Source organism: Oryctolagus cuniculus, chromosome 6, assembly GCF_964237555.1.
Source record: "Oryctolagus cuniculus chromosome 6, mOryCun1.1, whole genome shotgun sequence".
NCBI lineage: Eukaryota > Metazoa > Chordata > Mammalia > Lagomorpha > Leporidae > Oryctolagus > Oryctolagus cuniculus.
This window is the reverse complement of record NC_091437.1, coordinates 51,307,384-51,322,111: the sequence shown is the minus strand read 5'-3', so window position 1 is coordinate 51,322,111 and position 14,728 is coordinate 51,307,384. Positions and strand designations below refer to the sequence as shown.

The window sequence follows — 14,728 nt, the reverse complement described above, 5'->3', positions numbered from 1 at the left end:
GAGGATAGAGTTAAGCAGTTGTTTTGGAAATCACAGGGCTCACAAAGCCAAAAGTATTTAGTTAGGCCTTTTAAAAATAAAACTTCTCAATCTCTACATATAAATTCAACATGGCCAGGTTTCTGTAGATGGGTAGTAGAATGTATCTTACTTGTCTGTGTTTATGCATTGTATGCCATATTTTGAAACATGTATTCACCTGAAATACACAGCTGTTTTCATATCTGTGAAGCTCAGGAAATAACAATTAGCCTTTCTTCCCCTTAAATTAATTTAATAAGAAAAATTGATCCAAATGTGCTAAATGCTCATTCTGTGTCAGCCAATTTTCCACTTTTACTTGCATTCTACTTAATTATTACAACACTGTGATGTAACCATATTCTTACTTTCCAGGGAGATATTGAGGCTTATGAAGGCTTGCAACTCCCTCAAGTTCACACAGAACTGGAATTCAGGTATGTTTGACTGCAAAGCTCAAGTCTTTACATACTATACTCTGTACAGTAATATTTAGTCATTTTAGTTTTTACACATATTTTCAAGATCTAAGCAAATACATTGTCTCAGGAAAATAATAATTCTTCTAATCTCCTTATTTGATGCCTGCTCTAATGAAAGGAGGCCAAGATTATTGATAGTCATGTGGAAAATACATAGTGAGCTCCTTCCCTTCATTAGACCCTGTGCAAGATAAAATCAGAGTACTGAAAAAAGACAAGATCCATGACCTCGCTAAGATATCCTTCTGGAGGGGAAATAAAAGACAAGCAAAATATGACAACTCAGAGATGAAATGGCCATACCACTCATAGGGACATGTAGCAGGTAATAAAGGAAGACGGAGTTTTGATAAATTCATATGGAACCAAGATATAAGACATCAGTAGCAATTGGCACCAACATCAATGTGGACATTGGCAGTTATCTGCTTACTTGAGGAGTCAGAAAAGTTGGTAAGTGGTCAGGGAAGACTTCTTTGGGAATGAGAAGCCAGGTGTTTAAAATCTGTCATCAGCTGAATGGATGAAAGACACTGCCCCAAGAAAATGAGAAGACTGACAGGGAACAAAATGGGTACCATGCCCACAGAAACCAGGCTCTGGCATCATACTAGAACACACTACAAAGCAGCAGATGCTGATCAGGTAGGCATAATCTACCTTAATTGGCCAGGTCAACAATATTTCTAAATTGTCTCATCTCTCACATGGTCAACATGGTGACATTTATTAGTGAAACAGGAATCATGAATGCTATGCAAGAGACAAAGAAAAGACAAACCAGATGCCTGACAAATGGAAACTATATAGAACTGATCAATTGATATGCACTTTCTATGTAAACTAGCAATGCCCAGACATTGATAAATGGCTCCCTTGTGGAACTACCCTGGCAAGCAGGAGACTCCTTCTCAGAGGCTTTGCTCATCCCGCTCCTTTATTGTCCATGTTGTTCTTCTCCATCACTGTGAAACACAGAGCTCACTCCAAATTCCTGTAACACTTACAAATGCCTTAGGATATAGAACTGTTTTTACACAATTCCAGACTCTGCAAAAGTGGGTCCTTTAGTTGGGAAAAACATGATATAATATGTCTAATATTCACTAACAGTAGAAGACATAATAAAAGCAAGTGCTAAATTGTGTGGAACAGCAATGAAGTACAGAAGACACTGGGAGTAGCAGAGATAAACAGAGTATGGAAGAGGAAGGAAGAAAATAGGACACAAGTTGACAGTTTAAGGAAAAGTAGGATCTGGATAACCAGGAAGGAGGTATGTTAGGTTGAGTGAATGTTTTTGGTGATAAACTGAAGTTGGGATAGAGTGCACAAGCTCTGGACTTCTAAAGACAATGATCCAAATGAAAGAAAGTGTAGAGAATACTGGAAGAGAATTTCCTGTTGATAGCTTTACATAAAAATGAACATCATTTCTGATAATTGAGTGGAAAACCTAATAATATATCCAATCACAAACAGGTAGTATGCGAGAAATAAAATTCTATCTAAGATAACAAAAGAATAACAAATATGCTTACAAATCACTGCTCCAGACAATTGAAAAGTGTTGAATAATATTGAATTTGATAACAAAATAACTTTGGAACTTTCATGGAATTTGTATCATGTTGAAATGAAGATAGGCTGTACAGGTTCAGTATCTCTAATTCAATAACCCAAAATTTGACATGACAGGACAAATGGAAAATTCCGTATCTAACCATTTCTGATATATTATAGTCAAACACATAAAATTATTGTAAAATATTATCTCAAGTGAACTACAGGCTATGTCTGTAAGATGTATGAAAAGCATAAATGATTTCAGTTTCACACACAAGATTCTAATTATGTATAGACAAATACTGTAAAATCTGAACATCCTAAATCTGAAACACTTCCAGTCCCCAAAATTTTGGATAAGGATCCCAATCCCAAACTTAACTTTAAAAATATTTTTATCATAAAGTAAATCACTCTAACACCACTACTTTTGCATTTCTAATAAATATAACTTTTTCCTTGTTTAAATAATTGTTTTAAATATAATGTGAACAAATTTCATGTATTTCATAAATACAGATCTAGGAGCACAGTAATACATCCCACCCTAACCTCCTTCCCACCCATTCTCTCACTCTCCTTCCTCCTTCTTTTCTTATTCTTTCCTTTTCTTTATAGAATGACATGCTTCCAGTTTATTTTATAGTCATAAACTTAACCCTCAACTAAGAATTCAACAAATAGTAAGAAGAAGGAAAAAACACCTCTGCTGTTCAACAGTAGAGACAAGGGCTGTAAACCAGTCATTGAATCTCAAAAATTCAATTTCGCTCATACACATTGCATTTTTGTAGTGTATTAGTGACCAAAGATCAGGGATAACATATTTGTGTTTTTGGAACTGGCTTATTTTACTAAGTATAAAGGTTTCAAGTTGCATCCATTTTGTTGCAAAACAGAGGATTTCATTCTTTTTTAATGGCTGAGTATTATACTGTAGTGTGTGTGTGTGTGTGTGTGTATGACATTTTCTTTATATACTCATTGATTGGTGGGTGGGCATCTGGGTTGATTCCAAATCTTAGCTATTGTAAGTTGAGCTGCAATAATAATGGGGCTAGAAGTAACTCTTTGATATGCTGATTTGAAATTGTCTGTATAAATTCCCAGGAGTGGGATGGCTGGGTTGTATAGTAGATCTATTTTAATATTTCAGAAAATCTCCATACTGTCTTCCTCAATGACAGTATTGTTTACATTCCCACCAACAATGTATCATGGAATCTTTTCCCCCAGTCTCACCAAGATTTGTTGTTTGTTGATTTCTGTATGAGAGCCACTGGAATTAGGGTGAGGTGAAACCTCATTATGGTTTTGATTTGCATTTCCCTGAAGGCTAGTGATCCTGAGCATTTTTTTTTCATGCATCTGTTGCCCATTTGAATTTCATCCTTTTAAAAATGCCTGTTCAAGTCCTTTGCCCATTTCTTAACCAATTCTTTGCTTCATTGTTGCTGAGTTCGTTGAGCTCTTTATAGGTTCTGGATATTAATCCTTTAAATGTTGCATAATTTGCATATATTTTCTCCCATTTTGCCTGCTGCTTCTTCACTTTACTGGGCATTTCCTCTGCACTGCAGAAGTTTCTTAGCTTGCTGCAATCTTATTTGTCTATTTTTGCTTTCAGTGCCTTTGCTTCTGAGGTCTTTTCCAAGAAATCTTTGCATATGTCAATGTCTTACAGAGTTTCCCCAATGTTCTCTGGTAGTTTGATTGTATCAGGATGTGGATTTAGGTCCTTCAACCATTTTGAGTTGATTTTTGTGTAATGTATTTATTTAGGCATCTAACTTCATACTTTTGCATGTGGAGATGCACTTTGCCCAGCACCATTTGTTGAAGAGACTGTCCTTGCTCCAGGGATTGATTTTAGCTCCTTTGTCAAACATAAGTTGGTTATAGATTAATTTCTGTAGTTTCTATTCTGTCCAATTGGTCTATATGTCTGTTTTTATGTAGGCTATTTTTATTATAACTGTCCTGTATTATGTCTTGAAATCTGGTATTGTGATGTATCCAGCTTTGCTTTTGTTGTATAAGATTGCTTTAGCTATTAGTCTCTTGTGTTTCCATTTTTCAGCATTGTTACCTCTGGATCTGAGAAGAATGCCATTGGTGTTTTGTTTGGGATCACATTGAAACTATAATTTGCTTTTACTAGTGTGGACATTTTGATGATGCTGATTTTTCCAATTCATGAACATGGAAGATTTTTGCATTTTCTTATTTCTTCTTTCATTTCTTTCTTTAATGTTTTATAGTTTTCATTGTAAATATTTTTCACCTCCTTGGGCAAATTTACTCCAAGGTATTTAAATTTTCTTTTATGATATTTTGCATGGGATTGATCTTACAATTTCTATCTCAGCCATGGCACTGTCTCTATATACAAAGGCTACTGATTTTTGTATGTTTATTTTATATTCTACAACTTTACCAAACTGTTTTATGAGTACCAATAGTCCGTTAGTGGAGTCTTTAGATTTGTCTCTATATAGGATCATGTCATCTGCAAACAGGGATAATTTGACTTCCTACTTTCCCATTTGTATCACCATGTGTTTTTTCTTCATGGGTTTAGGTGGGCACCTGCCCCTGAGAGGGCTCCAGACAATACTCTAAGTCCCTGTGGTCTGTAATTCTCTGCCTCAGGCAATAACACAAGGGACAGTGGCTACTGCAGTCTGCTCTCATTTCTCTTCAAGAAGATGGCATCTTCTCTTGATGCTGATTCTGATATTGGTAGAAGCAGAACAGAGGAGCACTGCCTGACACCGAGTACGGTGCTCTGTAGGAGTGGGAGACAGGAAGAAGCAGGTTGGCTCTCCTGTTCCAAGCCTGGCAGTTGTTAAGACACCAGTCAGCTCCCCAGGCTAAAGCAAAAGTCAGTGGGTAACTGTGAAATTCCCTTTCAGCTAGAGCAGTGGGCCACACAGCAATTTCTTCCTACCTTGTCCTGGTATCATGGTGGCTCACGGTCAGTAGTTGGGTGCAGCAGTGTCCTATCCTCTCTCATGTTGTTCCAAAAAAATGTTCATTTTTTTTTCAATTTTTTGCAAAACATTTACACCATTCAGGTCCCTAGAAATGTGGTCTTCCCTTTTTTCTTTTCATAATCAAGAGCAGCTGAAGTTAGTGTGGCTATAGCCTATTCAGCCATCTTGGATCTCCACCAATTTATCACTTAATTACAGTACTTACCTTACTGTGTATATGACACAATGTAAATAGAAAGCATTACAATTCATCACCTTCCTGGCTCTAATCTAATGCAGGTGGCAAGGTGTAAATCAAATTACCACATGAATGACCCCATATTCAAAAGACAGATAAGAATTACATATTAGAAGCTGGCCTAAAACATTATCCTGAGTGAAATAAGCCAGTCCCAAAGGGACAAATATCATATGTTTTCCCTGATCAGTGACACCAAAAAGGAAACCTGTTAAAGTGAAATGAACACTATGAGAAACGGTGACTTGATCAGCCCTTGCCCTGACTGTTGATGAACAACTTAATACGTTATCCCTCTTAGTATTTTTTATGTTTGTTCTACTTAATACTTTTGGTTGAATACTGTAATCAATACACAGTTATTCTTAAGTGTTGAAATTTAACTGAAAAGTGATTGCTGGTAAATATAAGAGTGGGAGTAAGAGAGGGAAGAGATGTGCAATTTGGGACATGCTCAAGCTGACTTGCCCCAAACGGTAGAGTTAGAAACATACCAGGGGATTCCAATTCAATCCCATCAAGGTGTCATGTACCAACGCCATCTCACTAGTCAAAGTGATCAATTTCTGTTCACAATTGATCATAATGATAGGACTAAGAGCCAAAGGGATCACATAAACAAGACTAGTGTCTGCAAATAAAACAAAAAGAGAGTGTAGGAGAGTGTATACATGTGAAGTAAAAACTGGCTATTGTTTGGGTATTTGTGAAAGGACATTAGGAGATCACTGTTTTAACACATGCACATAAGAAATAACACCAAAAGAAAGTAAGCACATTTTACAAAATCATTTCTATAATCCATCATGTGGAGTTGGACTGAGAACAAATCAGGGAGCCAGGATCACAATCCAGGGCTCTGTCGTAGGTGGCAGAGACTCAGTTACTTCAACCTTACTGCTGGCTCCAGAGACTGCACTGGCAGGAACCTGGAGGCAGGAGCTGGAACTGGGAATTGTACTCAGGCACTCTGATATGGTATGCAGATGTTTTGAACACTAGGCTAAATGCCCACTCCTAATGTGAGGTTTTAATGTAAAGTGAATTAAAATGATAGAACCCCTTTTTCTTTGAAGTTGAGCCTTTACTTCAACTATGACAATGTTAAAAGAGATACTGATGACTTTAGAATACTCTGATTATTTTCATATTTGAATGAAAATGCAATTACATTTTTTTTAATTTGTTGCCTTTTAAGGGGTGCTGCAGACCAATGCACTGCTGGACTGCAGGCTTTTTTTTAAATATAAGGTGAACAAATTCTATATATTTCACATATACAGATTTAGGAGCATAGTACTTACTTCCCCTTCCTCCTTCCTTTCTTATTTTTTTCTTTTAATTTTTACAATGACATACTTTCAGTTCATTTTATATTCATAAGATTAACCCTCCACTAAGTCAATAATTTAACAATTAATAAGAAGGAAAAAACACTTTTGCTCAACATTAGAGCAAGGGCTGTAAACAATAATCAAATCTCATATCATTTTCACTCAAATACATCAATTTTGTTTGTACTCTATTAGTTACCACAGATCAGGGAAAACATGATATTTGTCTTTTTGAGATTGGCTTATTTCACTAAGCATCATGAAATACAGATACATATATGCCAAATAGTTTCATGGAGAATACATTTAAGGGATAGTGAGAGATAAATTGATTTAGATAATTAAATGGAGTCCTAATTCAATGTGTGCCTCATCGGTAGGCAAAGACATTAGAGAAAAGAAAAACAAAAAGAGAGTGTAGGAGAGTGTATACATGTGAAGTAAAAACTGGCTATTGTTTGGGTATTTGTGAAAGGACATTAGGAGATCACTGTTTTAACACATGCACATAAGAAATAACACCAAAAGAAAGTAAGCACATTTTACAAAATCATTTCTATAATCAGGGATGATAATCATCAGTAACACATGATTTACTTTTAAACCTATCAAATGCTAGAATAGCATATTTTAAAATTATATACTTTTGTGCTTCACTGCAAATTAAATATGGACCGCTGGATAACAACTCTCCTAAAGTTTGACCAAGTATATCTTTCTAGTAAATGTGATATTTTAAAATGAAGTTAGGAAAGTAGGATGATCTACAAGAGAAAAAGAAAAAATGAGACCTAATTACATAACAATTAAACCATCAGTTGTCACTCTCTAATACTGTGGAGTTTCAAATGGAATGTCATGAATGATTTACACCTGAACAAAAATGCTATTATGATCACATCTCTTTTGTCCATGTCAACAAATGACACTTTTGACAATCAAAATTTAATTTATGCCTAATGCTGGAATACTATCGGTGCTCAGATTTGTAACATGATTTTAATATGCTGAGTGTCTTAAGAATGCATTTCATCCCAAATGGTAGCAAAATTATTCATGACAGAATGTTATTAGATTAAAGGGAGTTTATTAACTTGTTTCTGTCCTTTAACTGTAATTCAATTAATTTGCCAATCTGAGATAGGACATTATCTTCAAATATGCCTGAATATTCCCAGAAATATATGGTAATGGAAAATAAATGTTCATCAGATAGTAGTGACCATCTTAAACCCAAGCATTACTTCTTTAATTGTCAGAATAGTCTTATGTCATCTCTAACTTTTATAAATAAGAAACATGAAGCCTACAGACTTTAGCACTTTTGAAGTAACCCACATGCGAAGTTGATGAGCTACAATTTGAAACCATTTATCCCAGCTTACAAATGATAAATCAAGTAGCAAGTTTTACTACCAACCACAGGAAGACAAACATACAACCTATAGCTCTAGAAGTACCAGTGGCTAGATCACACAATCTCAAATAGCTGATTTATTCATTTATTCTCCATAAACTTCATGTGACTCATCTGAAAAATGACATTCATAGTAGTACCTACCACTTCTTTGAGCTGAGATAATTCAATGACACGTTGCACAGAGCTAGTTTCATAGTCCAACTTTGTGTTATGTTTGACCCTATGTGTGTATTCAAAAACAGCTTACACCCTACTCTCAGATTCACAGATATGTTTATAAAGTTGGGTATCTTAAATTTGAATGGTGTAGCAAACATTTCAAAATGATTTTACACAGAATATATTCCTGCACATGGTTTTACACTGTACATTTTATTTAACTATGATAAATTTAATATCCATGAATTTAAGGCTTAGGAATAATACACAAATTACAAGAGCTGCAACTCAACTTGCTTTAGGAAAAATTTCAGTAGAATATTCTGTTTTTTTCTTTTGCTAGCATGGCTAGGTTTGAGATTCAGATCTAGGCATTTTGCTACTTTAGGTAGTGTACTTACTCCTCAAAATACTTGACTTACTTTCTAAGCTTCTGTGGAATCAGCAACCTCTTCATTTTTTTCCCTCCCTTCAAGAATTTCTCCAAATCTGAATGAATATATACCTTTTATACTTTATCTATCCTCTTATTATTTCATCTGAGGATGATACCTCTATTTTATTTAAAGAGGAAATCTCACTTAACTGTGTGTTGCTTGAAACTAGGATGGGTTCTATGAATGTTCTTTCAATATCTGGAATGTTGTCTTGCTCACTGTAGGTTCTTAGTCAATTTTTAATAGAACTGCTGAACAAAATTTGAAAATCTGTAAGCTTGGGATCTAACTTTTTATGAGATGCTATTCATGTCATCAATCAAGCCACTTATAATTTCATTTGTTAAAATTCTCGTTTCAACATCATTTTTAATCAAGTCTTTGACAAATTTAAAGAGAACTTTGAAAAATATAAGAAACAGAGGCTATTTAGCAAATACATTGAACTTATGTCCCTTTCCTTACTACATTCCATTTTCAAAAGACTATCACTTCCATGTGCTGTGCATATTCTTCCAATTCAAGTTAGTGCCTATGTCTGAACTGTAGGCATTAATACAAAATATACTGAACTGAATTGTATGTTTTATTATTTATATCAGGAGTATTATATCTGTGAATTTCATTTTTCATTCAATTTTGAAATAAACCATGTAAATATACAAAGAGCAAGTTCACTTTAATTGTCAAATAGAATTACATGTTGTAAGACATCACATTGTTTCTTTACAAAGGAGAACAAAATAAATAAACAATAATAAACAGTGCTGTATTGCATATTCTTGTGCATGCTTCTTTGTTCATGTAGGTAGGAGTATCTAGGATATAAACCTTCAAGTGGCATTGCAGGATTGGGAGATGTATGCATTTTCAACTATTTTGCTCTCAGAATCACCTTTTTCTCATATTTCATAAACAGAAAATCCGAACTTCCACATTTGTGAAAAATGTCAATCTCAGCCTTCTTTGAACCATTCCCACAGCTTCCGCTGTGGCCTGGATTTCCTCTCTGGATAAGCTATGGCACCTGCCAACTACCTAGACTTCTGTACCCACACTACCCCCTACAGACTGTCTCCCAAATAACAGTTCAGGGGATAATTTTGCAACCTAATTCAAATCCTATCACTTTTCTCCTTCAGCAAGTACATTGAGTAAAATAGAAAGACCTTGGAACATTTCATAAGATGCAGCCACATTCAGAACTGCTTTGTTCATCTGCTTCCTTTTCTTTTTCTGTTTTGTTCCTTGCTGTAGTTGGCAGGAGACCTGCCCTGTACCACCATCATGTTTCTAGGAACAGGCCAGGATTCCTCACTTCCTGAGAATGTGTGTGGTGTTTTGTAGTCCCTCTGCACCGTCCCCTCCCACCAGATGACCGGCAATGATGTTGACTTCTGTCCCTCTGCTGAGCAGGGGACTTAAACTCCATACCCTGTTTTCTTAGGTTAGCAGATGACTCAAGGAAAATTTAGTTCAGTGCTCTTGAGATCTATTCTCTCTCTTTCAGATCACACTTTCTTTTCTATTAAAACATGTTATTCCCCCATCCTATCAACGCTTGGTCTCTTTATGATGTCTTTAAAGTAAATTTATCTTCTAATTTTTCCAGCAACTTTTTTTTGGAAGGACCATGACATGTAGTCTGATTTTTAAGCATTATAATTTATTCATTTTTATTTATTTGAAAAGCATAAAGACAGAGCAATCTTTTACCTGCTGGTTCTCTCCCCAAATGACCACAATAACTGAGGCTGATCCAAGCTCAATATCAGGAAACTGAAACTTATTAAGACCTCCCATGTGAGTTGTAGGGATCCAAGTACTCAGGGTACACATTTACAGGAAGTTGTAATCAGAGGTGGAGCACTGCAATATGGTATGTGAGTATCCCAAATGGCATCTCAATTGCTGTGCCAAATGTCCAGCTCTTAAAAGACTTTTTTTTTTTTTTGATTCAAGAATCTTTGTGCCTGGTATGATTAAGCTTTCTTTTCAAAGACAGGGAAACTCATATAAAAATCTGCTTTACAATTAAATGAATATAATATGGTATCAACATTTTTAAATGCCCATAAAACCCTTGTTCCTTCACAAAATCAAAAGCTCTTTGAACACAATCAGTTCCTAAATGAGATGTCCTACTTGTTAAATTAGCCCTTTAACTTTGATTTTAATAGTCTCCAGTCCTTCAGAAGCTCATCAGAAAAGAAAATGCTATGTAGCTATTACATTATTAGGTACATGGCATGAATAAATGGAAAGCGTGCAAAATAAATTCTTGCACTATTTTCATTGTGTAAATAGATTGAAACACCCATCACATGCAAGTGGTTGAATTTCTAAGTGTCTTAGAAACACAGAAAAGAGTGAGAAAAATGACAAAATGTATAATAGCACCATGAAGTTAAATTAATGAAATAAATGTGGAAAACAATTTATATACTTTGGTAATCTTTCCTTTTAAATTTTTATTTAATTGCTAAGATAGGAAAACAAAACTGTAAAAATCTTCCATAATTTGTCATTCAAAAAATTAATAAAATAAGAAAAGCTGTGTAACTTCATCTCTTGCTCTTTCAATCCTGAAAACTGGGGAAAGACTTGCTGGAAACTTGGCATGTGTTTCTGGAATTCTTTACATAATGTTTTCATATACTTTCTAAAGATTTTTAATAAAGCTGAGATAATATTATATAAACTATTCTCCATATTGCTTTTTTTGGTTTCCTTTACCTTAAGTTAATGCATAAATTTAAGTTATATTTAAAATTGTGAATAATACAGAAATACAAATATGTTTCTATTAAAGAATTAGAATAGAACATGTGTTGGCACAAAGACAGTGCCTGTAAATGGGTTACAATTTAAAAGCTATTTTATAATTTCTTTTATGATAATATTGCTGAAGAGCAGGTATTCAGCCCAGTGACTGGTTAAGATGCCCACAACACACACTGAAATACCTGGGTTTGATCTCCAGCTCTGGCTCAAGTAACTCTTAACTCCAGCTATGGCTCAAGTAATTAGATCATTGCACCTACGTGGGGGACTCTGGTTGTGATCCAGACTTTGACACCCACCTAGTCCCAGCCACTGTGGATACCTGGTAAGTGAATCAATGGATACCAGCTCTTTCTCTTAAGTCTTTCCATCTTTAAAGAAACCTTTTTAAAAACAACTATTTTAAAAACAACATTATAAAAATAATTTCATCTTTTCTAACGTTTGTCATGTGGATACTGGACCCTGAAAAGAACTTAACTGGTTCACATGATAATACTTTTGAAAGTGTTGGTATAAGTTTGGTTTCTGCTTATTTTATTTGTAACAATATACTTCTGTTTCATAAATAAAATCGCAAAGCTCACAAAGGAAGAAGTGACATATAAAGCAATCTATTGACTTAGATGAAGTCAAGGACTTTTCCAACAACCTATGCAATCTACAGTAGATCACAGAATCAGGAAGTAGAAGCCCAGATGGCAGATGGAAAAAATTTCCAGATTCCATCATTTTCTTACCTGTATATCCTCTGGGTGATCCTGAGGAACACACTAGTGGGGAAGATTATACAGAATGTTGGTTACCAAGAATTTCCTCACTTCACATTTACATAACAGTCATGAAGGACAAGTGAGAAACTTAAGTATTCAAGTATTCATTAAAACCAAACTGCTTCTGCATCACAAATAGATCAAATCCAGTTTTTTAAGTGTATGAATCTCAAGTTTGTCTTAGTTCATTGGGGTGCTATTAAAAAAAAATCCTAGATTGCGTAATTGATAAATAAGAGAAAATGATTGTTTATAATTCTGGAGACTGGAAAGTCCATGATCAACGTACTAGCAGATTCAGTGTCAGATGAGGCCCAATTCCTTATTAATGGCAACTTTTAGCTATGTCTTCCTCACATGACAAAAGGGAAAAAATGCTCACTCAGGCATCCTTATAAGGGTATCAGTCCTATCCATGAAAGTGGAGACCTCATGACCTAAACAATTCCAAAGGTCTGACCATTTAATACTAACACATTGGAGATTAAGTTTCAACAAACCAATCTGGAAGAGGCTAAGTATTCAGAAAACATCACATGTATTCTGAATCAAAGAAACATTTCAAGTGTATATGTTGTGGTGTAGTGGGTTAAAGTGGCACTTGGGATACTCACATCCTGTATCAGAGTGCCTGGGATCAAGTCTGTCTTCTGCTTCAAATCCACCTTCCTGCTAATGTGCCTGGAAGGCCGCAGAACATGGCCCAAGTATTTGTGTCCCTGCTAAATCTCCCTTTGGGAAAGCTGGATAGATTCCCTGGCTCCTGGCTTTGGTCAGTTTCTATGGGCATTTGGGGAGTCAAGCAATGGATAGAAGATATTCTCTCTCTCTCTCTCTCTCTCTCTCTCTCTCTCTCCCTCTCTCTCTCCCTTTCAGATAATTAAATCTTTTTCTTTAATAAACCCATTTTCTTTTTAAAACAGTTTATTTATTTATTATTTAAAGTCAGAGTTACAGAAAGAGGGGGAGACAGAGGGAGAGAAAGATCTACCATTCACTGGTTTATTCCCCAAAAGGCTCCAATAGCTAGACCTGAGACAGGGCAAAGCCAGGAACCAGGAGCTTCATCCGGGTCTCCCACATTCATGCAGGGCACCAAGCACTTGGACCATCCTCTAGTGCTTTCCCAGGTACATTAGCAGGGAGCTAGATGGGAAATGGAACAACCAGGACTTGAACCTGCAACCATATAGACTGCCAGCTCTATAGATGTCAGACCCAATCCTAAACATAAAAAATATATAGATTCCAAATAAGTTTTTGTTATAATATACCTTAGTGCTTCCTACTACATATTGAAAATTAACCATCAAATAAGTTATTACAAAAAAATTCTTATAAAACAGAATGTTCAGGTGCCGGCGCTGTGTGCAGAGGGTTAATGCACTGGCCTGAGGCACCAGCATCCCATATGGGTACCGGTTCTGGTCCCAGCTACTCCTCTTCCAATCCAGCTCTCTGCTGTGGCCTGAGATAGCAGTGGAAGATTGCCCAAGTCCATGGGCCCCTGCACCCATGTGGGAGACCAGAAGAGGCTCCTAGCTCCTGCCTTTGGATCTGCGCAGTTCTGGCTGTTGCGGCCAACTGGGAAGTGAACCAGCAGATGGATGACCTCTCTCTCTGTCCTTGCCTCTTTCTGTTACTCTTTCAAATAAATAAAATAAATATTTAAAAAACAACAGAATATTCAGTTAGTTAGTTCACCTTGTTTGCAAACATGTTGATTAGTAAGTGTGTCCATATTATTTAGAATATTTGAAATTTCAGCTTGAAGTGGAAGCATGACTGAAAGAAAACTAACAGAGCTGATAATCCAAGTATTTGAATTCTTGGCTCTAACTAGTTAGATGGCCTTTTACAAGTTGATTGCTTTCCTGGATCTGCACTCATTAGCTGCAAAAGTCAGGTTTGTACAAGGACAGCTAAAATGCTGTGGTTATGCTTCAGTGTGCTCTCTAGTACAAACTCTCAAAGAAATTCAGACTTAGACAGGCAGAAGAAAGAATATCCAAACTAGATGACAAGTCTTTGGAAATCTTGCAGTCAGAACAATAACAAACAAGAACAACAAAAACAAAACAAGAAGAAAATAGAAAGCTTAAAAACAGTGTTGGAGATTTATGGGATACTATCAAATGACCCTATCTACTGGACGTAGGAGTTCCTAAAGGTGTGGAAAGAGAGAATGGTTTAAAAGGCTTATTTTGTGAAGAAATTACAGCAATCAGTGCCTATATCAACAAAATGGAAAGGTAACAAAATAATGAGCTATCAATGCATCTAAAGATCCTAGAAAAACAACAAATCAAACCCCAAAATGGTAGGAGGAACAATATAATTAAAATTAAAGAAAAAAATAAACAATTTGAAACAAAAAATACAAAAGATCATTGAAATGAAGATCTGCTTTTTTAGAAAAAATTGACACACCATTGCCCCCCCCCAAAAAAAGATGGAGAAGACCCAAATCAATAAAATCAGAGATGAAAATGGAAATGCAACAACAGATACCACAGAA

At 35.6% G+C, this 14,728-nt stretch overlaps 1 long non-coding RNA gene across 1 annotated transcript in view; it reads left to right on the top strand.

The window, feature by feature from the left end:
* The first annotated feature begins 313 nt into the window (after positions 1-313).
* The window catches only part of LOC127490539 (uncharacterized), a 79,254-nt gene continuing 64,839 nt past the window's right edge, over positions 314-14,728 (top strand). The window contains exon 1 of the long non-coding RNA XR_011389430.1: positions 314-458. This is a non-coding gene — a long non-coding RNA (uncharacterized lncRNA). The remainder of the gene's footprint in view (positions 459-14,728) is intronic.